The sequence below is a fragment of the Callospermophilus lateralis genome, unplaced genomic scaffold (assembly GCF_048772815.1).
Source record: "Callospermophilus lateralis isolate mCalLat2 unplaced genomic scaffold, mCalLat2.hap1 Scaffold_43, whole genome shotgun sequence".
Lineage (NCBI taxonomy): Eukaryota > Metazoa > Chordata > Mammalia > Rodentia > Sciuridae > Callospermophilus > Callospermophilus lateralis.
In genome coordinates this window covers 12,869,337-12,893,427 of record NW_027514380.1, presented here as the reverse complement: position 1 = coordinate 12,893,427, position 24,091 = coordinate 12,869,337, and the positions used below count along the sequence as shown (strand labels likewise).

The window sequence follows — 24,091 nt, the reverse complement described above, 5'->3', positions numbered from 1 at the left end:
TGTAGAGCGTAGGAGAATGTGTTAAAGCTGCATTTGCAGTCCTTTTTTGATCATTTTTATTTTGAATAACATATTTAAAATTAAAGTTCAGTCTGGGATGTAGCTTGGTGGTATAGCACTTTCCTCATATGTCTGAGGCCCTAGATTTGATCCCCAGCACTGCATAAAAAGAAAGAAAAGAACTTATCACAAGTTTAAGGGCAGTAAGACTATATAAAAAAATTAATATTTATTGTGACTTTATTTTATGATATCCATAAATCTGTTGCTTTCATAATTGCTGTGTTCTGTTACCTCATGTAATATAAGAGTGATTTCTGCCCCTTTAAAGCATGGGGAACCTGGTATAAGTTAATGCCCAGCCAGATCTTATAGGGAGCTGGTCTTTGGCCACTGGGTGTTCAAGGGGTACCATACCACACTGTACTATCTCATAATGGGAAGGCCAGTAAGCCCTATCCTCTGGCATATGGGTGCCCTGAGACATTTTGGATGGATGGGGGTTTTGATCAGCAGTTAGAGGAAGTGATCCTACAAATTGAAAAACACCTTCTTCCTCTCACGAGAGATATGGTGGCCCCTGGAATTGTGTGGAATGTGGTAAAGCCCCAACAGCTCCTGGGACATGCAGCAGCCATCTCACACCTTAGCTTTTGCTCCATTGCTTGCTTTGTTTTGATTTTTGTTTTCTCAATAGGTATTCTGCTATTAATGAAATCAACAAAATGCAAGGAACTCAGGGCTGCTTGAATGTGAGGTGAAGCTCCCCACAACAGAGTTTGTCAAAGGGAAAACTAGTTCAGAGATCATACAGGACCGGGCAAGGCTTCATTCTGTAAAACAGAGTGGCATCCTGAAGGGCAGAGAAGTCGGGAGACAGCAGACACAGAACAAAAAGCAGATTGGTCCCTGGGTGGTGTCCTGGGAAGGCAGGACAGGGGACAATGGGGAAGTGCCTGACTGGTCAGCTTCAGGTCAGCTATGGCCTAAGGATGAAGGCGGGGAGCTTCAGCAGCTTGCCACTGGGGCTGGCCCATTGGGGAACCAGCATTTCCTGCTCCTGATTTTCCCTCAAGTCCAGATTGCAGCTTGGTGGGAGTACATGGAGCTTTGGCATGGGGGAGTCTGTTTTGAGTTTTACTCTGCTTTCTGGGGGCCCAGTTCAAGAGCTTAGTCCAAAACAATGGCCTCCTATAAATTTAACAAGGTTTATAAAAGGATGATCTGGCTGAGGTGTAACTCAGTAGTACTGAGTTTGCCTGGCATGTCTGAGGTCCTGTCTTTGGTCCCCAGCACCAGAGAAAACAAAACAAAATACAAGAAAGGAATGTTTATGTTAAAATGAAATATCTAATGCTCATTTAGTAGTAATATTAAATAAGTGCTTACAAGCAGCCAGGCACCACTCAAAGATGTGAGCATATATTAAATCTTTTTTTCTTTTTCTTTTTTCTTTTTTGGTGCTGGGGATCAAATCCAGGGCCTTGCTTGTGGCAGGCAAGAGCCCTACCACTGAGCTGCGGCCCCGTCCCTGACTCATTAATCTTCACAAACTACCCTCTGAGATAGTAGTAGTGTCATCCCATCTGGTGGACAAGAAGCTGAAGCCCAAGTACCTGTGTGTGGTAGTTAGAGGCAGTGCAGGGCATCCCAGCTCAAGGTGTCCCTCTGCCCGTCCTCCACGCACCCTGCTTCCAACCCCGTTGACTTCAGAAGCCACCGACTTAGGTCCACACAGTGCACACTTGGTCTGTGCCTGGTTTAGTACAGTCCCATTGTGTGCTCTTCCCACGGTGGCAGAGGTCAGCTAGAGCCCATGGGGGAGCTGTCAGGCCTGGCCACCCAGCTTGCAGAGCCTCCCTGTGTCCCTGGTCCTCCCACCCCAAGCAGTGTCCTCTGGGCCTCCCAAGTGAGGAAGACACTTCACTGAGTTCCATGTGTCCCATGAGTTTGTAGCTGTTGACTGACTGGATACTAGAAGGCCAAATGCTTGTGTCACTCATGAGTGGCAAGGGAGGTGACAGGTGAATGCCCTGGGGATGACCCTCAAATGACATTCAATTCAAGGGCTGTTTTTTCCCCCTGCTCTTTGACTCTCTCCTTCCTGTTGTAGTCATTGGTCAAAAAGTCAACATAGCCTCCAGGATGATGATGTACTACTCAGGAATCATGACCTGTGACTCTGTCATTTACAACGGCAGCAACCTACCAGCCTACTTTTTTAAAGAGCTTCCAAAGAAAGCTATGAAAGGTGTTGGCGATTCTGGGCCAGTCTATCAGTGCTTGGGCCTGAATGAGAAAGTGTGAGTGTGGGTGGCCTCTCCCAGGGCCAGGACTCTCGGGTCCCTGTTGGATGTCTGGTCTGCCCAGTGACCTGCTACCAGAGCAGACGCAGCAGACATTCATTGAGCATGTGCAGGACTGTGGGCTTCTATCACCAAATGGAGCTCCTCGGCCTAGGGTCCCTGGATTCAGGGACAGACTCTTGCTGGAGATGGAAAGGGAGACTCCTGGGGACTAGAGCCAGATGCTCTGGTCCTCATCTTCCCCATCTTAAATCTGACCTCTTTTCTTTCCTTCAGCATGTTTGGGATGGCATACCTCATCTGCAACAGAAATGAGGGCTACCCTTTGCTGGGTAGGTAGTAAGACTCGACTTGAAAAAAACCTTTTTTTTTTTTTTTTTTGCAGTGCTGGGGATGAAGACAAGGCCTTGTGCATGCTAGACAAGCACTCCATCACTGAATGACACCCAGCCCAAAACCACAGGACATCCAGAATAGTGCATCCATAAGAGCCTGCAGCTTATTATCACAAAATGAGAATAGAACCATACTCCAAGCCAAGAAAGAGAAAAGTAGCAATACTCCAGGAACACTCACATATGCTCTCCCACTTCCTTCCCCATGGACTTCTAACACCCAGGATTACTTATACCTATTTAAAAATGTTACATAAGCCAGTGTATTGGCATGTGCCTGGGCTCCCAGTTTCTTGGGAGGCTGAGGCAAGAGGATGGGAGGATGGCTTGAGTCCAGGTGTGCAGGGCCAGCCTGGACAACACAGCAAGAACCTGTGTCTTTTAAAATATATATAAAATAAATAAGTAAAGCATTATAAATATATATATAGGTAGATAGATAGATATAGATATAGATAGATAGATGAGACAGATGTGGTTCTTATCTATAATCCCAGCAATTAGGGAGGCTGAGGCAGGAGATTACAAGTTTGAGGCCAGTCTTGGTAAGTTAGTGAGGTCCTTAGCAAATTAACGAGACCCTGTCTCAAAACAAAAAAATAAAAAGAGCTAGGAATGATCTCAATGGTAGAGCACCCCTCGGTTCCATCCTCAGAACTACACACATGCACACACACACGCACACACACACACACAGCCATATGGTGTGCAGAGTGGTTCTTGTTAATCTGTATCCAGATACTTACATTAACAAGTAAAGCACACAGCTGCTTTTCCTAAAGTGTCTACACTTGGATTAATGGTCCTGGTTTTCCACAGACATTAGATAATATCTGATCTTTATCCATGAATTACAGATGGGTCCTCCACGATCTTCTGTCCCACAAAGAAGTGATAGTTGGCCCTTAGTCCCCAAGTATTTCTTCTGTTTGTCTTGATTGGTGCTGGGGACTGAACCCAGGGGCACTTACCCACTGAGCCACATCTCCAGGCTTTTTTTTTAGAGAGAGAGAATTTTGATATTTATTTTTTAGTTTTCAGCAGACACAACATCTCTGTTTGTATGTGGTGCTGAGGATCGAACCCGGGCCGCATGCATTCCAGGTGAGCACGCTATCACTTGAGCCACATCCCCAGCCCCATCTTCAGGCTTTTAAATTTTTTATTTAGAGACAGGGTCTCACTACGTTGCTTAGGACCTCACGAACATCGTCCTGCATTAGCCTCCCAAGCTGCTGAGATTACAGGTGCTCCCCAGCACCCATCTTGTCCCTCAGTCTCTTGACAGAAATGCTCCATGTTTTGAAATCATGGTCCTTTTGCCTCTCTCCTATCACCCAAGTTTCAAGGGCTGTGGGCTGAGCTTCTGATTTGAGCTTGTATTTAAAAACACAAGAAAAATAACAGTGACAGGGTGGGAACACAAGGTGATTTTTATTTTGCTCTTTTTTTCTTCTCCTGAGTTTCCCATATTTTCCACGGTGAGCAAGTGTTAGTTTTATAATCAGGAAAAAAAAATACTTTTAAAAATAATTTAAGTTGCCCTTATGGTAATAATAATGTAAATGATTTCTGGAGGTGAATTGGACTTTCTTAACCCTAATAACACTTCTTAGCAGCCCTGAGACAATGTGGTTTGCATTTATGAGGGAAGATTTCTTTCATCACAGAATTGGAAATAAAAATGTTTTCTCTGTATTTGTTCAGTATTAGAGCTCTAATCTCAGTAAATCTATAGTTTACTACTAGTGTGATGTAGAAAGAAAAAGCAAGCTTTAGTATTAATAGACTTGGTTTAATTCCATTTAGTATGAGCAAATTAAATGGAATTATAATGAGTTAAAAATAATACTTTTACTGGGGGCTGGCTTGTAGCTCAGTTCCAAAGCTCTTGCCTAGCATGAAAGAGGCTCTGGGGTTCCATCCCCAGCACAGGAAAAAAAAAACAACTTTCTTTTACAACTGTGGTACTAAAATACAACTGCAAAATCACCTTGTTAACTGGAAAATTCTCGAGAAAGATTTTAAAAAGTTTGCAGGGCCTCAGTAAAGTCTGAACCATGCCATGTAAATTCCTAGGATAGTCTTGGAAGGGGTGTCCCTCTGTGCTTTTTTAAATATCTGGACTTCTTTGTGTTGCTGATTTTGTTCCTCATTTTAAAAAATAAATTAAAAAAATAGGGCATGATAAAGAGATCAGATACTTTATGCATACCATGAAGGAATTCTTGATGTCTAACTTCAGCCGAATCCTAATGTACGAAAGGATTATTTGGATATGGAAAAAGCCAGATACTTATGGAAATTAAGTACCTAGCTCAAGGTGAGAACCACCAACGGTGAGTCCTGGGAATTCTCTCTCCTTGTCAGAGGTCCTGCCCCCTTAGAGAGAAGCTCCATTTACTTGGCATTTCTATAGTTTTGGGGAGATATGACCCTGTAACAAATAGATGATGATGAATATTTTGGGGTGATATGGCCCTGTGCCAAAAATTATGATGAATTAACAAGATTAATTCTTTTGGTGGTGCTGAGAATTTTACCCAGGGTTTCATGCATGCTAGGGAAGTGCTCTACCACCCAGCCACATCCCCAGCCCTGGTAAATATTTTGAACTAAGGAAAAGAGAAACTTTCTGGTCTGGTTGCTGGAAATCCTGATTTGAAGCCAGGTGGGGCTTGGGTATTTTAAAATTCCTAAATAATCCCAACATGCCCACAGGTTTAGAACCACTAGCATAGATATTGTGATCAGGGCTAGATTTCGCCAGCAGAACACACACAAGTTTGTTACCCTGTGAGTGGAACAGTGACCGTCCTGGGGATTTGCTCTGGAAGGCAGAGCTAATATAATATCTTACACTGTTCCTCTATCTTCATGTGTGGGGTGTGGAAGGCCCTTTCTGGGACAGTCTGCCTGGCCTCTAGCAGAAGTGACAGTAATGATGACCACAAGGATGACTATGGTGTCTCACACAGTTTTTCCCTCTAGGGGGTGAAGGGGAAACTACTTGCTGACCCCTGTATTTCTATCACTCCTCAATGTCAGGCCTGAGAAAAGCCCATTTCAAAACCCTGCCTGCTGCCAGGGCTGATCCACAGCAGTGGGGAGGCGTTCCTTCACGTAGGCACTTACCAAGTCCCACAGGGTCTGGGATGATTGAGGGCTGTGCAGGTCACCAAAGAACCACAGACGGGGTGGCTTGACAACAGGGAAGATTGTCTCACAGTTCTGGGGGCCCATCCAAAGGTCCAAGCAGCAGCTGAGTTGCTCCCTCCCGGGTTGAGGAAGAAGAGCCTCTCCCAGGCCTTTCTCCTGGCTTCTGGCAGTTTGCCGGCCCTGTCTGATGCTATTTGGCTTGTGGAAGCGTCACCCAGACATCTGCCTTGGTCTGCACGTGGCAGGCTCCCCTGTAGTATCTTTGTCCAAATTTCCCCTTTTCATAAGGACACCAGACAAGGTGGTTTGGGGACCCAGCCATCTCTAATAAGGTCTCATCTTAACTAATCCCTCTCCTACCATCCTGTTCTCAAATGAGAGATTCCTGGGGCCATGACTTCAGCACAAGGATTTGGGGGGATGGATCAATGATCCCAAGGACTTGGGGGGGATGGATCAATGATCCCAAGCAATAACTGATCCCTGCCCTCAGGGAGAAGGGAATGTGACCCAGCCTTGGGCAGCAAGGAGGGTCTCTAGGAGCAGCCTGAGAGCACTAACAGATGAACATCCATGAGGGGCTACGTGGGGCCACCAGCAACACCAGGACACTCAGGATGCACAGATGACCTCAGCAAAGGTGGCAAGGATGCATCCGCTTGCTCGCAGTGAAGGAAGGTCACTAGGTAGAGATCAGGGCTGACGGTGAGACCTTGGGAAGTCTCCCGTCACAGAAGGGAGTGTGGACACAGGTCTTTAGGCAGTGAGAACCATGAACAGCTCCAGGTAGGAGTGACCTGGTGGGGTCGGCCGCCTCCTCTCCCAGGACTGGGCTTAGGCCAGGGCCCTGTTCCGAGGTAAGCATTCCTCCACGGAGCAACACCTTCAGCCCAGTGGGCAACCAGCCAGCTCTCTCAGGCTCCTGTGCGGGCGACGCTGTCAGATCCAGGTGGCAGGGGTGGGGACAGCCGGGCCAGGTGACAGGAGCTGAGTGCACAGGGTGCACAGTGAAAGAGGAACGTCAGCAGCAGAAAGCAGCAGGTGCCACGGAGCTTGGAGAGTCTGTCGTCAAGGCTGAACCAGAGGAGTGAGAGCTCCTCTTCACTTCAGTATTTCTGAAAAATGTAAGCCAAACTCTCTTCTGACTCTTGGTTTCTCATGAACAGAACCATTGCTATCACGTTGACAAATCAGCTTCCATCAGAATTTTTACACCATCCAGATACTCATGGCCAACGTGCTGGGTCTGGACACTTGCAGACACTACAAGGAGCGGTAGAGTAACCTTCAAAGCAGAGTCAGGAGGCTGCTGGACGAGAAGTTCCACTGTCTTCTAAACGACATCTTCCATGACCAGGTACCTGCTAGGACTGGGCTCTGCAGGGAAGGGCCACAGGGCAAGCACAGCCGCTCCTTGAGCCTTCATGATTGACATCTCCTTGGCTTTATTACCCTTGTCTCACTAGAGCACCGGGTGGTGAGGAAGTAGCTCCCAATTCTTCCTGAAAATCCACCATGTTCTTTTCTTAACAGTACCAAGGTCATAAGGGTTAAAGCCAGGGCTTTGCACATACTATGTATGCACAGCTCTACCTCAAGCCACATCCCAGCCCCTACATCCACATTCAGAAGACTTTCTGGAGATATCTGGAAATACCACACTCAAGAAGTCCCAAACGGCCCCCAGTTTTGTTGATTTGTTTGTGTGTGGTACTGGAACTTGAACCCAGGGGTGCTCTGCCACAAAGCTACCTCACTGGCCCCTTTTAAAATTTCTACATTTTATTTTGAGACAGGGTATCATCAAGTTGCCCAGGTTGGCCTTGAACTTCTGATCCTCCTGCCTGAGCCTCCTGAGTGGCTGGGATCACAGGTGTGTGCCAGTGCGCCTGGCTAATGGCCACCTGTTGGTTCGTGTTTTTCTTTCCTCTCCAGTAGAACTGTACAGTGCCGGCCAGCCTGAGCACAGGGTCACTTTCTCCCACAACTGACTGCCCATGCAAACACTGGGTGTGTTCTGTTCTTCCCTTGGCTCAAGGACAGGCAATCAGGGCTGAAAGGACATAAAGACATCCAAGGAGGATCTCCCCCAGGCACAGGCAGCTCAGTGATTCACCCAGGGTCACACAGCTGGAAGTTTTTTTACTGTTTCCTGCACTATGTGTTCTCATAATTTTTCATACAGTTCCCTATTTCTTGGGAGATTTCCAGGATGAGCACTTTGAGAAAACAGAAGCAGTTGGAAGCACTGTTCATGAAGATCTTGGAACAGGTAAGAGCACCTGTGTGTCAAACACTGGCCACCTGCCCAAGGGGCTCTGGCTCCAGGAAACATTTGGAAGTACATGAAAGCTGGACCCAAAAGTGCTTCCCTCTCTTCCAGTCTTCCAGCTTTGAGCTCAGAATCAATTCAGAATTTAAATAGACTCAGAGGAGTCCCTCAAGCCCACTCCTGGGGCTCGCCTCTCCTGCCTGCCTGACTTCCTTCAGTTCCATCATCATTATACCCAGGTTTGCCCAAATAAGAGTCCATTGGTCATAACTGATATGAATTTTAAGTTGTTGAAATTCAGATTAATGCAGAATTATTGAAAAGACAAAGATTTGACTTGGTTCTTTCCCTTCACCGTAACGGACCATCAGACACCACTGATACGCCACCTGCCATAGAGCACGAAGGCCTGAAGTCCTGCAGCATTTTTCTTTCTCTTTTGTCACCTTGTCCAGACAGTGAAGGAGGAAAAAATCATTTTCATCATTGATGAGGCCCAGTTTGTGGACGTGGCCTCCTGGACCTTCATGGAGAAGCTCATCCAGACGGTCCCCATCTTAATCATCATGTCCCTGTTGCCCTTCGTGGGCCTTCCCTGTGCGACAGCCAGTGCCATCATGAAGAACAGGAACACCACCTACATCACCCTGGGGCCCATGCAGCCCAGTGATATGCGCAACAAGGTCTGCCTTGACTTCAATGTGCGCAGCATCCCCAAAAACCTGGAGACATAAGTCACGCTTTCCGCCACCCCCAGGCCATCAGACACTCCAGGATGTGCCTGCAAATTCCTGTCCAGTGTTTTTCTGGCCCTTCCTTTAGAGGGGCCACATGCTGTGCCTGGTGGGGTGGTGCTGCTCACCTCTTCCTGTGGCTCCACGCTGCCCTTTTCCACACCCTGCTCAGCAGGTGTTTCCCATGCATCAAGCTGGACTTGGGTCTACCTGTTGTGGTCTACCCATGATAACAGTCACTAGGAGCGCAGTCACAGAAGGTGGTGGGAAAGGCAGGCTGTGGCCTGTGACCCACCATGTCCCCCGTGGCTGGCAGGTGTGTGGTCTGTCTGTGGAAGCTGTCCAGGATGACTCTCTGAGCTCCTCAGGGTGCCTCCACTGGGGCTTGAGATGAGCCCCCTAACAGCATGCACTAGTTCTCTCTCTCAGGATGGAACCCAGGGTCTTGAGTATGCCAGCCAAGCACTCTAACACTGAGCTGCATCCCGGCCCTTTCTATTTCATTTAGAGATGGTCTCGCTAAGCTGCTTGTCTCTGTCCAATAGCTGGAATTGCAGGCAGGTGCTGTCACACCCAGACAATGACAGCGTCTCTCTTGGGCTGGCTGCTGACAACCATCCTGTTCTCTGCTTTTGTTCTTTCTAACGATGTTGCCTTACTCCTGGAAGGAAGATGGCTTGGACAAGGGGTCATTTAAAATAACTCCAACCCTATCCTGAAACAAAAAGAAAAGGGCTGGGGATGAAGCTCAAGTGATAGAGCACCCTAAGGTTTAGTCCCCAGTGCTCAAAATAGAATAACTCCAGTCAGGCATTGGACTCTCTCTCCCCCGCCCCACTCTCTCTATATACATATCTGCATTTTCCTTTTGATCCAGCAATCCCAGTTCTAGGAGACTATCTCAAACATGTGTTGACACAAATATGAAGTAACATATGTACAAAGTTTCTATTAAACTCTATTTGTATTAATATGAGTCTGGAAGCTATCCAGTGTCCATCTCCAAGGGGAGCTAAGTTCAATACACTAGGATGCATGAATCCCAGAGGACTGTAGGGCAGTAAACAGAAGTGAGGGAGACCTGTGATTGGCAGGGAGGAGCAGGATGCATGGTTGGTGCTATGCCTTTATTCAGAAAAGTGGAATAGGTGTGTGTGTGTGTGTGTGTGTGTGTGTGTGTGTGTGTGTGTGTGTATACACCCATGCACACTTTTGTTCATATATTTTAGAAAAAGCATTGGAAGGATAAACCAAAAATGCATCCAATTGTTACCTGTATCTAAGGAAGAGAAGCAAGACTGAGGATGTACCTTTTATTTAGTTTTAATTTTGGGAAGAGAAAAATGTTTATGTAATTTAAAAAGAGAAAGAAAGAGAACAAGATGAAAGCAACACCTGAACCTGGAGAGCAAACTGGAGCACATGGAGAATGGGAAGGGAGTCGTCTCGAGTGACCGCAGGTGTTCTGCAGTGTGAGCCACCACCTTGTCTTGACAGCAGGTACCTGGTGGAGGGCAGCTGTGGGATCCCCTACTACTGTGAGGAACTGCTGAAGAACCTGGGCCACCACAAGGTGCTCGTTTTCCGGCAAATGGAGCCTGAGGAGAAAACCAAGGTGACCTGGAACAACCTGTTCAGTAAGTCTCTCGGGGACTCTCTTTCTCTTGTTTCAGTACTGGGGTTTGAGCCCGGGGTGCTCAGCCAGTGAGCTACATCTCCAGCCCCCTTTGCTTTTTGTTTTGAGCCAGGGTCTCACTAAGTTGCCCAGGCTGCCTCAGCTCACCATCTCCTGCCTCAGGCTCCTGAGTTGCTGGCATGACAGGCATGCACCACAACTCCGGGCACTTAGTTGTCTTCCATCACTGTCCTTACGTGGAGAAAGTGTTGAGAATGGGCCTTCCACAGGCTGCTTCCTGCAGGGTCAGAGGGCTTGAGGGGGGAGAAAACCTTGAACCTGACACACAAACTGTAAGAGGACAAAGAGGTCAGACTCCCTGAACTAGGCTAGCACACACCTGTGACAGCCAAGAAAGCCACCAGGGTCAGACCTGAAGAGCTCGGGCGGTGGCCGGAGGTGAATTGCTAGCTCAGGGAGTCTGTACACAGGGCCCCATGCTGCAGAGCATGCTGAGGCCTGCAGCAAGGGATGGCATGACCGAGGCCAGCTGGAAACTCAGGAAAACAATCTCGTTACCCAGAGGAGGAGGGGCCAGAGAGCGGGCTGAGTATACAGTTTGGAGAGTAGACTGAAGCTCCTCTCACTTTGAGGCTTTCCTGAGAGGTGTTTCTGAGCTGCCAGATTCTGCAGCTCCCAGTCTGGTAGGTGTAAGGCAGAAGAAACCCAAGAGCTCTCCGCCACAATGTTCCCTGGGTCCCAAGGTCCCCAGCTGGTCTGCTCCCCCTCTTCCTGAGTGTCTTCTTGTGTTTGAGTTGTATGTGGCAGGAGAAGAGGGAGAGAGCTCGCCTCTCTTTTTCCCTGGAAGGGGATCTTTCATTTTTGTGACTTTCAATGAGCGATGGTGATTTGATGGCTTGAACCGCTCGGTCACCACTCAATCTGCAGGGTCAGATTCTTCCTCTGGGGTTGAATTTAGTGGCACATAAAAATAAATGCTGTTGAAGATATAGGGGAACACAGGAGCTCTTACACACTGCTGGTGGGAGTGTAAACTGGTACAGCCACTATGGAAATCAGGATAAACATTTCTCAAAAATCTAAAATTAGGACTACCATATGATCCCGGGTCATTACTCAAAGGGATTGAGGTCAGCATACTCCAAAGACACCTGCACCCATGTTTATCATGGCACAAATCACAGTAGCCAAGTCGTGGAATCAGACTAGGTGTCTGTCACCGATGGAGAGAATATGGCAGATACATACACTGGAGTATCACAGAGGACAATCATCATTTGCAGGAAAATTGATAGGACTGGAGAGCAGCAATCTCTGAGTAAGTCTGTGAGACTTACCAGATAGAAGAACCCATGTCCTGTGCTCCCTCTCTGTGGAGTTGGGGAAGGGGAGTGGCGAGAGAGTAAGAGGGAGACATTATAGAGAAGAGGAGGGGACAGGGAGAGAGGATGAGAATGATCAAAGTACGAGATGGGCATGCACGAACACACCGCAGTGAATCCCAGCATCCTATATGATTAACATCCACTAATAAAAGTTTAAAAGATTAAATGAGTCAAGTGTTTCCCCCCCTTTAAAACTTCTCAGTGTCTTCTATGAGACCAGGGAGCTTGTATTTTGGGAACAGTTGAGGAGTTGACCTTTTGTCTCTAACCCAAGGACATCCCAGTGGGGCGTCCAGGGAGCCATGTAAGCCACGAGATTCCATGAGAAGCAGGGATCACCTGCACTCTGAACTCTGACGCTTGTTCCTGATATGGAGGAGGGAATAAATGCATGCGAATGGATCTTGGGGACAGACAGAGAGAAGGCCTGTTGCTGGGAGGTTCCAGGAATGAGAAGAGCCAGTGGGGAGAAAAGGGGAGGAGCTGGAGAAGTCCACAAGGAGCAGGAATGGTGGGCTCCAGCACATCGTGATTGTGCCAAGTGCCCTGAACTGTACCCTTTGAAGATGGTTTGTTGTAGGTTCCATGGATTTCACTTCAGTTAAAAATCTGAAATGAATACATGATCCGAGACTGAATCTCTTTTGGGAAGAAAAAGAGATGTTAAAAGACACTGTGGGGTAGTTGACAAACTGGCAGGTGGACAGAGGATTGCAGGATCTGGTCCATGTCACCTTTTCCAAAGGCTGTAAGTGCACTGAGTTCTGTAAAGGTGTCGCTGTTCTCAGGAAATACAGAGTGAGGTGTCTGGGAGCAGAGGGCGCGGGCTGTGCAGCATGGGTTCACACCTTCCCGAAACACCTCTCTGTGCAGGAACCCAGCGCGGAGCATGTGGCCCTGAGTCTAAGGCGCCCAGCGCTCACTCTCTCCTCCCGTTTACACGACTGAGTCACACCATGAAGTGTCCTGTTAACTTGTTAGCTATGGCCTGCCCGTCCCCACGTGAGGCAGGAGTTTTGTAAACTCCAGAGTCTCCAATCCTGGAAGGGTGCCTTGTGCCTGGAGGCTCCCTGGGTAATCATGGATGGAGCGATGCAGAGCGTGGCTGCTTTAGAAGTGGTTCCCCAGGGAGAGTATGAGCAGCCCAGGGCAGCACACCCGCTGTCCCCTTCACCTCCCACACCGACGTGCTGGCCTCCTCTCAGGTGCTCCCCTCCCTGGGCTTTCCCATCACACCCTCCTCCTCCTTTCCCTCTCTTGGGCAAACCCTCCTGTGGGGGTCCTGGGCTTCACCCTCACTCTCTGCTTTCTCCCCCCTGATGTTTCCATTTATTTATATTTTGCTGGATTTGAAGTGTACTTGTGTGTGTGTGTGTGTGTGTGTGTGTGTGTGTGTGTGTGTATGTGTGTGCACGCATGTGTGATCTCCAGCCCTAATCTCACTCTTAATCCCAGGTGCTATATATCGCCATGTGTGCATTGGCTCTCCCAGGGACCCCCTGGTATAACACTTGTAAACTTAACGCACTGTCCTTTCTCCACCCCGTTTCCCAGCTGAGTTAATGGCACTGGGCTCAGCATTTGCTTTCCGGTGACTCTACCCCCATTTACGTACTCCTATCCACCATCACTCTTCTTCTTGCTTTTTTTTTTTTTGCCTTTTTTTGGGGGAGGGGAGGGCACTGGGGATTGAACCCAGGGATACTTTACCACTGAGCCACATCCTCAGCCTTTTTTTATTCTTCTGTTTTGAAACTGGGTCTCATTCAGTTGCTGAGAGTCTAGCTAAATTGCCGAGGCTGGCCTCAAGTCTGTGATCCTCCTGCCTCAGCCTCTCAGGTTGCTGGGAATACAAGTGTGCTCCACGGTATCTGGCTTAGTCTTTGCTCTTCGGTTCTTAATCACTCTTCCTGGTGTTACCACTTGCCTATGTGTCCCGTAGCTCTTAAGCACCTCAAGAGCTGCGCACATGCAGCATTCATGTTTCATCCCTTGCAAGAGACAATGCATTTAAAATCCACATGCACACTGAAGAGTCAGATCGTCTGCCACTTGCTGTTTCTGCCACTCACGGGGCCCTCTTTCACGACCTGGTTGTCTTGCTGTTGGCGTAGGACTCACCTCTGCAGGAGATGCGGCCTCGGCCTTGCACTGGTATCTTCCCCTCCCCACCACAGTGTCTTCAATCTGCCAAGTGTGGGAGAACCACGGGGAGGAGCAGGCGATGCATGTTGGGGTACCCAGAGACCCAGTTATTTGGCAAGATCACTTTCCAGACCTCACTGTTTTAAATATCTGGCTACAATCATGCCCCAATCAGAGCTGGGTCTCCCTCAGGGTGTGCCTGTGCCTGAGCATGGGACTGCAAGTGTGCATACTAACGTAGGTTACTGTGTGTTCTGGGAGGGATCCTAAGTCCCCTGTGAACTCTATTCTTACCAAACTGTGCATACTAGGGAAGACACCAATATCGGTGCCATTTATTGTTCTGGGGTGGGAGTTGTCGGGGGAGAACAAAACCATTTTGAGTAAATTTCAATTTTCATGAATCAGTTTTTTTAAAACAAGGTATCCCAGAATATCTGGTGAGGCAGTGCTCCTCTCTTCCTACTCTTTTTCACACAAGATCCACCTCAGAGCTAATGGGAAAGCCAGAATTTAAAGACAGGATATTAACTTTTGGCTTCCTTTCCTTCTGATCTCCCCCACAGAGAATTTTGTTAAGCCAACAGAGGAATTAAATGTGTTTTCTCTTAGAAATGAGGAGGGAAATGAAGAAGTCTGTAACCTGGTCAGTGGTGTCAGACTGAAAAACCTGTCGCCCCCCGCATCACTGAAAGGTAAGGGGCATTCCACCTGGTGCCAGCTCTCTCCAGGTTCTGCCTCCACTTCCCCTGAAATCCCCCCTGCCCCAGGAGGGAGGGGCCAGGGCTCTCGGCCTGTCTGTCCTGCATTGCCCTGGCCTGTCTGTCCTGCATTGCCCTGGCAGGCTGGTTCTTCTACTTCCGATTAGGAGCCTTCCTCCCGTGATGTGTTGCGAGTCTGATTTGGACAGTTTGTTTAACTGCACAAGAGAATGAGGTACAGCACATTTTCAGTTAAACAGAAACCAAATATGAGAGGGAAAAGTCTAGCATTGAGACACTTCTGCCGTCTACTCTTGTGAGAAAGGAATGACAAGGCACTGGATGTCACAGGGGTATTATTAATTATGCTTGGAAGAAAAATGACTTTCAAGAAATGTTCTAGTTTGCACTCAGCCCCAACACATGCCATCCAGAGTGACTTCAGACCTTGGAACTCTGTCTTCAGTTGGTGTCATTTGTGTGTCTTTCACTACTGCGTCTCCTGCTGTGGGAAGGAGGACTAGCTCAGCTTCTAGTGTGTTTTGGGAACTGTTGAGGAGTTGACCTTTTATCTCTAACCCAAGGACATCCCAGTGGAGCATCCAGGGAGCGTCCAGTGAGCCACGTAAGCCACGAGATTCCATGAGAAGCAGGGATCACCAGCACTCTGAACTCTGACACTTGCTCCTGATACAGAGGAGGGAATAAATGCATGTGAATAAATCTCAGGGACAGTCAGAGAGAAGGCCTATTGCTGGGAGGTTCCAGGAATGAGAAGAGCCAGTGGGGAAAAGAGAGGACAAGCTAGAGAAGTCCACAAGGAGCAGGAACGGCGAGCGCCAGCCGTGGCCTGCGTGAACCCTGCTGTCTGTACACATTTCTGTCCCACTTTGACCCAAAGTCAGAGCCTTGGAGGCAGCCTCACTCTGCTCCTGTGTGTCTTTAGAGCTTCAGCTGCATTTTCTCTTTTAAATTTGTTTTAGTTGTAGGTGGACAAATGCCTTTATTTTGTTTATTTTCACGTGGTGCTGAGGATGGAACCCAGGCCCCCACATGTGCGAGGCAAGCCCTCAGCTGCTGAGCCCCAGCCCAGCCCTGTAGTGTGTCTTCCTGCACAGGAGCAAACTGTGAACCAGACTTAGCTTAGCTGGGTGTCTGCAAGAGGAGCTATGGAGTATGACAGGACCTGTCCAGGATGTGGGTAGTCAGATGGGTAACTAGTGTCCTTCTGTGTGTGGCTTTCCACTTGCAGAAATCTCTCTGGTCCTGGTGGACAGCATGAGCCTCTCCCACCAGATGTTGGTGAGGTGCACTGCCATCACTGGCCTGACCTTCACCATGGAACTGCTGTTTGAGGTTTTCCCTTGCTGGAACATGAAGATGATGATCAAGGCCCTGGCCACCCTCGTGGAGCTGAACGTTTTTTACTGCTTCCAGAATGGTAAGGATCTTCGACTGGCCCTGAAGCAAAATGGCACCTCATTTGAGGTTCACCATCGGTCCTTGTCTCTGAGACCCAGCGAGGAGATGGGTTAGTCGCACCTGAAGTGAACCATATTTCCCCTTGGCCAAAGGCACATAGACTCACGGACTGATCTGTGCTGGGTAGTGGGTTTATTTTTTTCCCACTGCCTGGCTGGCAAGCCCTTCCTGTTCCCTCAAGCTCACAGCGAGGAGGAAGAGTTTCGAGAACTGGAGGGCGAGGTGATTGAGTGCCACATCATTCGGTTCTCCTGGCCTATAATGCAGAAGACAGCTTACGAGCTCTTGCTCAAGGACCAGAAGAAGGCCACTTTTTAGAGGAGAATGCCCACAGGTGCAACCACTGCAGAAGTGGGGACTTCATCCCGTATCACCACTTCATGGTGAACATCTGCCTCAACACCTTGGACATGGACACCATTAAGAAGATGACTAAGCTTCAGGGAATCCAAGGTAAACCTCCTTCATTTCTAATGAACCCCAGCTATTCCTGGGAACTCTGGAGACTAAGATCTAGAAGCAGTAAATCTGGACCCCAGGGACTTGGCTTGGGCACAGGGAGGCTGAGACCTCAGCAGCCTGTGGGGAAGGAGAAGGTGGGGACTGTCCACACAGCTCTGTCTAGCAGAACCCGCCTCACTGTGAGATTGATAGGGCCCAGGTTTGGGGATCCGGGTTCTGGCCTGACCAGAGCCTAAACTAAAATACCTGTATTAGTTTACAGCAATGGCTGGGATCCAAGGGGGCTGGGATGGTCCAACTTCATGCAGCAAGAGCGCAGTTGTGGCTTTGTTGATCTAGTGTGAAACAATTCCCGGTAGAAAGGAATAGGAGTGGGAGAGAATCAGGCAGGGAGGAGTAGGCAGGGCTTCAGAGAAGTGTGCTTGGTCTTAAGGCAGGGTTTCCAGACCACAGCAAAGCATAGGTAGAGAGGCCACACACTAGCAACAAACCTGGGGAAACAGCAGAGGACTCAAGGGCTGTGAGGGACTAAGGACTCAGTTACCACAGGGACACGGTAGCAGCACCAAAGCCAGCCAGGAAAGGCCCAGCTCACGGCCCCTAGTGGGAGGGCCTCAGTGCATATGGCTGGGTTCAGTGGGAAAGCAGGGCTATACAGAGAGGGTGCTTTATTATGAGGATATCAAACCCTGGGAAGAACTGCAGCAGGTTCAAAATAAATATTCATTCCCATTCATTTTCTATTTTGCATGTATTCTCACTGGATCAAACTTCAAAGTGGGGGGTTATTTTCCCTTTATGAACAACGAAATTGAGGCTCTGGAAGCTTCAGTAATTTAACACAGAAAAAAGCGAGGGATGTAATTTAGTCTCCTCTTCATCTGATTGCTCCCCCTATCCCAGCTTCCTACAGTGAGGGGTTGGGCTTTTAGGGTAATGCTTTACCAGAGGTTGCAAGAGGATCTGCAGCGTCAGGTCCATCACTTTTTAAAAAAGAATTCTTTCGTATATATTTTTCTTTGTTGGTGGACTTTTATTTTATTCATTTATTTATATATGATGCTGAGAATCGTTAATGTTCTGAGCCCCTGGGGCTGTGGCACAGAGCAGACTTCAGCAGGAGGACATCAAGGGAACTCGATTGTGGCTGAGTCCAGAGTCCCTCAGTAGCATTTGTTAAAATTTTCCTCAGATGCTATATTTTTCCAAGGCCATCGATGCCTTTTTAATTATTGTTATAAAGGTTGTATTATGTGATGTGATGTTGACGTTGATATTTGAACTAAGATACAAAGACACAGTGAATGCTGAGATCCAAGTTGGGGTCAGAGGTGGATCTGCAAAAACTGTCAAGAAAATAGCAGAGTCTGTCGTGGATAAGGAAGAGCGTCTCTGGGGAGAGGTGGGGGTCCTCTGCACCTACAGCTGGCTGTCTCTCCACCGACTGCCTAGCACAGAATTTGGGCCGCCTGCCCACCCAGGAAGGCTAAAGCAAGGGACCTGGGCTGCACTGGGATCAAGCTGCCCTCCCAGAGTGTGGAAAAGATGTGTAGGGTTTCTCAAAGGTAAGTCATAACCCGGCTTGGAGAAGAAGGCAGTCTGGGGAGTCTTGAAGATGTGAGAAGACCCCCACAGAGGTCTGGGTCAGGGGGCAGGCAGTGGAGAAGGAGGAGGAAGCATTGTCTGAAGGAAGGAGGACCTCGGGCAGCCCCTAGGGAGATGGGGGAGAGGGCATGAACCCAGTGACCCCTCCCAAGGTCCTTAGTAGAGTGCCGTTTTATTTGGGGGAATAAGATAAGCTGGCAGCTAGCAGATAGGTTCTGAACAGCTGGCCTCCAACAGGTTGGCGCAGAGAAGAGGATTCCAGTTACTTTTGGATCCTGCAATAGATCTTGGCCAGATAGCCTATGTCACATGAGGCCACTCTGGGAAGTGCTGCTGGTGATCTTTCACCAGCACCCCCCACTGGAGTGAGGCCAGAGCCTTACCACTATGGTCAGGACCTGCTGTCTGTACAAAAGTCTGTCACCTACACAGAATTCACAAAGAGCCTGTGAATTTCCCTGCAAGTCTGATCGCAGACGCGGTAGTCCATGACCGTCCTCTGTAATTTCAGTGGTTCTTCTCAGGGTCTTATATTTTCTACATATTGCTGCCTCATACTGCTTTTCAAAAAGCCAAATTGTGAAATTTATCTGCCCCCCCACCTCCTCGCCACCATGGTAGATGAAGATTTAACTCTTATATAACTTCCCACCATCTCTTTCCCTTTCCTGTGTGTGTGTGTGTGGGGGGGGTGGCTGTGTGGCCCAGGCTGGCCGTGAGCTCCTGGGCCCTAGTGCTCCTCGTGCCTCTCCATCAGCTGGGACACAGGTGTGTGCCACAGCCCCGGCTGCACCTCCTAGTATCTCATTACTAGCACCCCAGATGAATCAGTGAGTGCTTCCATGTCGACTGTAGAGATTTCTTAGTGAATGTGTATTTGTCCTAGAGTTTCTAGGAAAATCTCTGATCAGTGTCTTCCTCAAGGACATCCTGCTTTGGCCTGGGGAGTACCGCAATACCTGACCTTCCCACAGGTGGAGTCGGTCCACTGAACCTCCTGGCCAAGGCCTTACCTGGGAGACACTTAGGAGGCTGATGTGAGTAAGAGTGAGGAGTGGCTCCTTCTCCAAGCCTCCTTTGAACCTCACATCCTTAAAAATGGTGTTTTCTGTGACTCAATCCATCTCAAGGGTCCACAGCTCCTCCTTCATCCCTCCCCTGGCTCAGCAGAGTCTGCCACCCCCTTCAGCTTCCAGGAACGCAAGGGCCTTGTTGGATATTTCATTTACTCAACAGATACCACTGCGTCCCTACTGTGTGTCACGTACATTAGTGAGCAAAGCAGCATTCTTTTGGGAAAAGTTTATGTGAAGAAGAAGTAAACATGATGTGTGTGTGTGTGTGTGTGTGTGTGTGTGTGTGTGTGTATAAAATAACAAATCTTGGGCTGGGGTTGTGATTCAGAGGTAGAGCGCTTGCCTAGCATGCATGAGGTACTGGGTTCGATCCTGAGCACCACATAAATGTAAAATAAACATACTGTGTCAATCTAAAACTAAAAAAAATAAATATTAAAAAATAACAATAATAACAAATCCCACAGCTGGCAATAGAACTTTGGGCAAGGGGATTAGGAGGAGAAGGTCATTAGGGTAGCCCTCAGGAGACTCAGGTAGAGACAGAGCAGGGGTTTTGTCGTGTGGATGGCTAGGATAGAGTGTGCCAGGCAGAGGGGACAGCCAGCACAAGGTCCCTGTCAGGAATGTGGCCCTTCCCGTTCTCCACCTGAAGAGTGTACACCTTTAAAAAACATTTTATTCTCATTTAATGGGGTAGATGTCCTGGGGCTCGGGCTGGGGAGGACTCAGAGGCAGAGTGCTTAGCCTGCTCAGGGTCCTTCATTCACTCTGAGCACCAGAAACAGTGTCTTGGCCTGGAGGAGCAGGAAGTACAAGGAGGAGACAGTCTGACCCTTCAACCAGAAGTCTTATTCCAGGCCTTTGAAACTATGGGGTGAGCAGGTGGTGTCTTTCCTTCCTTCTTCTCTTCTATGAGCATTTAGTACCTTTTTTCTTTTGATTTTTATAAATAGTCCTTGGAGTAGGAAGCTCAATAAAATAACCTTTATAAATGAAGAAAATAGAAAACTATAAGTAATATGATCCACTCAGTGGGTAATAAAGGCAGAGAGGATATCTCGCATACCCTGTTTTCTCTGCATCTAATTCTTGCATTGTTATGTGTGCATGTGTGTGTGTGTGTGTATGTATATATGTATATATACACACACACATACACACACCCACCCCTTGCAAAGCATTAAACTGAGGGCCTTGCACACGCTAGACAAGAGCGCTACCACTGAGCTCATCTTCAACCCCTACCATTACAATTTAAAACATTTAAAAACAATACATATAATAATGTAGGACATTGAAGGAGGAGGAATAGCGTTTCATTTCTACTTATCAGTTTTTTTCAACAAACATTTATTTATGTATCAAATATTTATTGAGCCCCGATTCATGCCAGGTAATGGTGTCCATATTGGGACCGTAATGGTAAAAATGATGGGATGGTCACGTGTCCATTCACAAGTTTGAATTTCAGTGGAGGCCAGAGGACAATAAAAAGATGAATTAATAAAACCATCCAGGGGCCTTGTGGGACTAAGTGAGTTGGGACAAGTTGGAGAGGATTGCTCAGAATTATTGCTGGCTGTGTATTACAGGAGTTCGGCTAGAGGGACTTAAACTTATTTTTAAGTTCGCTTTGCTCTTATGTAAAATGTTCTTCTCACAAGACACTAGCACATCAGGAACCAAAATAGCTGCTGGAACTGCAGCCATCATGTTCCCATTTAATGCCAGGAGAAAGAAGGAAGGAGGAGGAGAAGAAGGGGAAGAAGAAAGGGATCCGTCCCCTTTAAGGAATTCTCTAGAAGTCCTACCCAATATTTCCTCTATAACACATCACAGAGTTTGAACTCATGACTGCATTCAGCTGCAAGGAAGGCTTGAAAATGTAACTGTTCTGAATAAAATTGAGTTTTGTTAGTAAGGAGGGATGGAGGGAAGGAGATGGAGCTGGGGACCAGCAGCTTCTGCCAGAGATCCAGGTCAGGTTGTTAAAGACCCACTTCATCTTCTCTATAGAAACAGTCCAAATGGGATGGGCTCCGCTCCTGTCCAGAGAAAGTCTTAGCAATGCAGGGGGGCAGTGCCAAGGGAAGGAGGGCAAACAGGAAGAATTCAGGTGTGTTCCTGGGTGGGGTCCACCGGACATGCTTCTGGGCTGAATGAGGAAGGGTGGGGACAGCAGGGAATCTAGCCTCTGCCTGGGTTCTTGCCTTGAGGCAATGAACCATGGCAACCAGCAATGCTAAATTAGGAAAGGTGTGTGTCGGTCTAGGTGTGTGGAGGAGAGATTCAAGAGCTCTGTGTGAGCATGGTAACTTTGCAATGCCTGTTAGGCATCCAAGTGGCTCTGGCCAAGGAGGATTTTGGATGTGTAGACATGTAGCTAGAGTAGATGTCAGGGCTTAGGCATATGAAATTGAAAGTCACTGGCACATAGATGGGATTTAAAGTCATGGTCAGATGAAATAATCTAGGGGGAAATCAGGGTGGGAAAGGAAGCCCCGTGTCCAGCTGAGCTTTAGCAGTATTTACATGATGGCTCAGCAGGCTGTGAAGTGGGGTGGGGACCGAGGCAATCTGTGTTGTCAAAACTGGTGAAAAGAGAGAGCAGTAGCTTGTCCTGAATGCTGCTGAAAGGTGTGATCAAATGTGGGCAAATGCACAGCCCTTCCATTTGGCAATGCAGGCGCCACTGGGAACCTTGACCAGAGCAGTTTTATTTCTTCTTTATTTTTTATTGGTGCTCTATAATTATACATAATAGTGGGATTCATTGTTACATATTCATGCAGATGACAAGATAATGATGTAATCTGGTCAGTATCACTCCCAGTATCTCTCATTTCCTTCCCCTCTCCCTCCATGGTTTGTTTCTTTCCTTCTACTGGCCTCCAAGAGAAGCTTTCCAGAACCAGGGGAGAGAAAGCCCAAAGCAGTCAGCCTCTACTTCTGAGGACAAGTGGGAGAAGTCCGGAAGGAGAGGGGTCTGTCTGCAGGAGGCCTGATGGCACGTACAGGGCGGGGCACTTGCTCCGTGGTGGAAGTGAATAAAAGACAACTCCTGAGATGTTCACAAGGCATTTCTAGAAATTGGGATGTCTGTGGAGGGAGGCCGTGGCCTTGGAGCTAGCCAACCCTGTTGTAGCCCTGCCTCTACCACCAGCAAATCTGGACAGGAGACAGTTTCTCCCTGGCTCTAGGGTTTTTTCTGCTCCCTGAATGGAGTTGGCTGAATTAGATAGTCCTCATTTGTTTTCTATTATAAGATCATCTCTGCTGACATCTGGTTCAGCAAAAGGCTTTCACTTCAAGATTCTCCATCCTTGAGTCAGCATTTTGGGGCATTTCATTTAAATTTTATCTGTGTTTTCCCACTTGAAACTGAGTCACTTTTTTCAGGATGGTTAAATTGCTATTTCAATTAGTGCAGGGTAGAGGAGTTAGGGTACCATTGTGAACTATGACCAATAGGACATCTCAGAGAATTCCTGAAATGGAGGGATGGTTTACGTCCTGCTCCTGTGATACCCTGGTAAAGCTTAAAAAGTGGCCTGGCTGCAGTTACACTGGCACTCAGATTGCTCCTCGGTTGCTGTCTCTTAGGTCCTCAGAGTTGGTTGCTTTCCTATGGAAGGAGAGAGTAGAGCATACACATAACCCCTCTCAGCCCAGAGGTGACATCTTCTGTGTAAGAAGTATTCTCAAGGCTTCTCATGGTGCAGCAGGGCTGGGGGATGTGGCTCCTGGCAGGGCAGCAGCCCTCTGTGGCCAGAAGGGAACCGGAGTCTTTGAGCACCACACAAAAATAAATAAAATAAAGATATTGTGTCTCATCTAGAGACCAGACCCCTCTGCTACAGGGAGCATTACAATTATCCCCACAACTCCTTTGTTCATTTTCCAGCTAAAGAAGAGATCAACTTAGCTAAATCGGAGGTTCCTAAGAGACCTGAGTTACTTCCTGAAAATCTCAAGTAGAGCTATATGTAACCATTTAGGAGATAAGAATAAAAACCATTATCAGTAAATTCGCTGTTAGACTCTTTCATCTGATCAGTCCTTTTGGCCTCTGAGATACAATGGGAACATGTCCAGGCTATGTGTGATGATTTTGGTCAGTAGTATCTATAGTAGGTTTAACTGCCTTGTTCTTGTTAGTTTTTAAAGATAGTTTCATACCAAAGGAGTACACCCAGCAGGAGAGGTTGTGCATGCCTGACATCCCAGCGTTTCTGGAGTCTGAGACAGAAAGATTGTGAATCAAAACCAACCTCAGCAAAAGCAAGCCACTAAGCAACTCAGTGAGACCTGTCTCTAAATAAAATAGAAAATAGGGCTGGGCATGTGGCTCAGTGGTTGAGCACCCCTGGATTCAATCCCCAGTTACCCCCACTCCCCGCAAAAAAAAAAAAAAAAAAGTATGCTAAGCTAGATGTGGTGGGTGCATTGCTGTAATTACAGAGAACTGAGAGGCTGAGGCAGGAAGATATCAAATTTGAGGCCAGCCAGACCTTGACTCCAAATCGACTCCCCCTGGAGTCCTGCCAGTGTGGGGAGTCCTGGAGATCGTCATCCTGCCTCTGGCCCAACATTTTGTGGCTCTGGGAGAAAACAACAAAGCCTTTTATTACTTCCTGGAAATTGCTGCCGCTTATCTCATCCTGGGCGATAACTACATGGTAAGCTGCCAGGGAAGCTCCCGGAGGCTTTTTTATCTCACCATGTTCCTG

General features: G+C 47.8%; 1 pseudogene; it reads left to right on the top strand.

Annotated features, from left to right (window-relative positions):
- Positions 1 to 2,121: 2,121 nt before the first annotated feature.
- The window catches only part of LOC143389010 (adenylate cyclase type 10-like), a 40,426-nt pseudogene continuing 18,456 nt past the window's right edge, over positions 2,122 to 24,091 (top strand).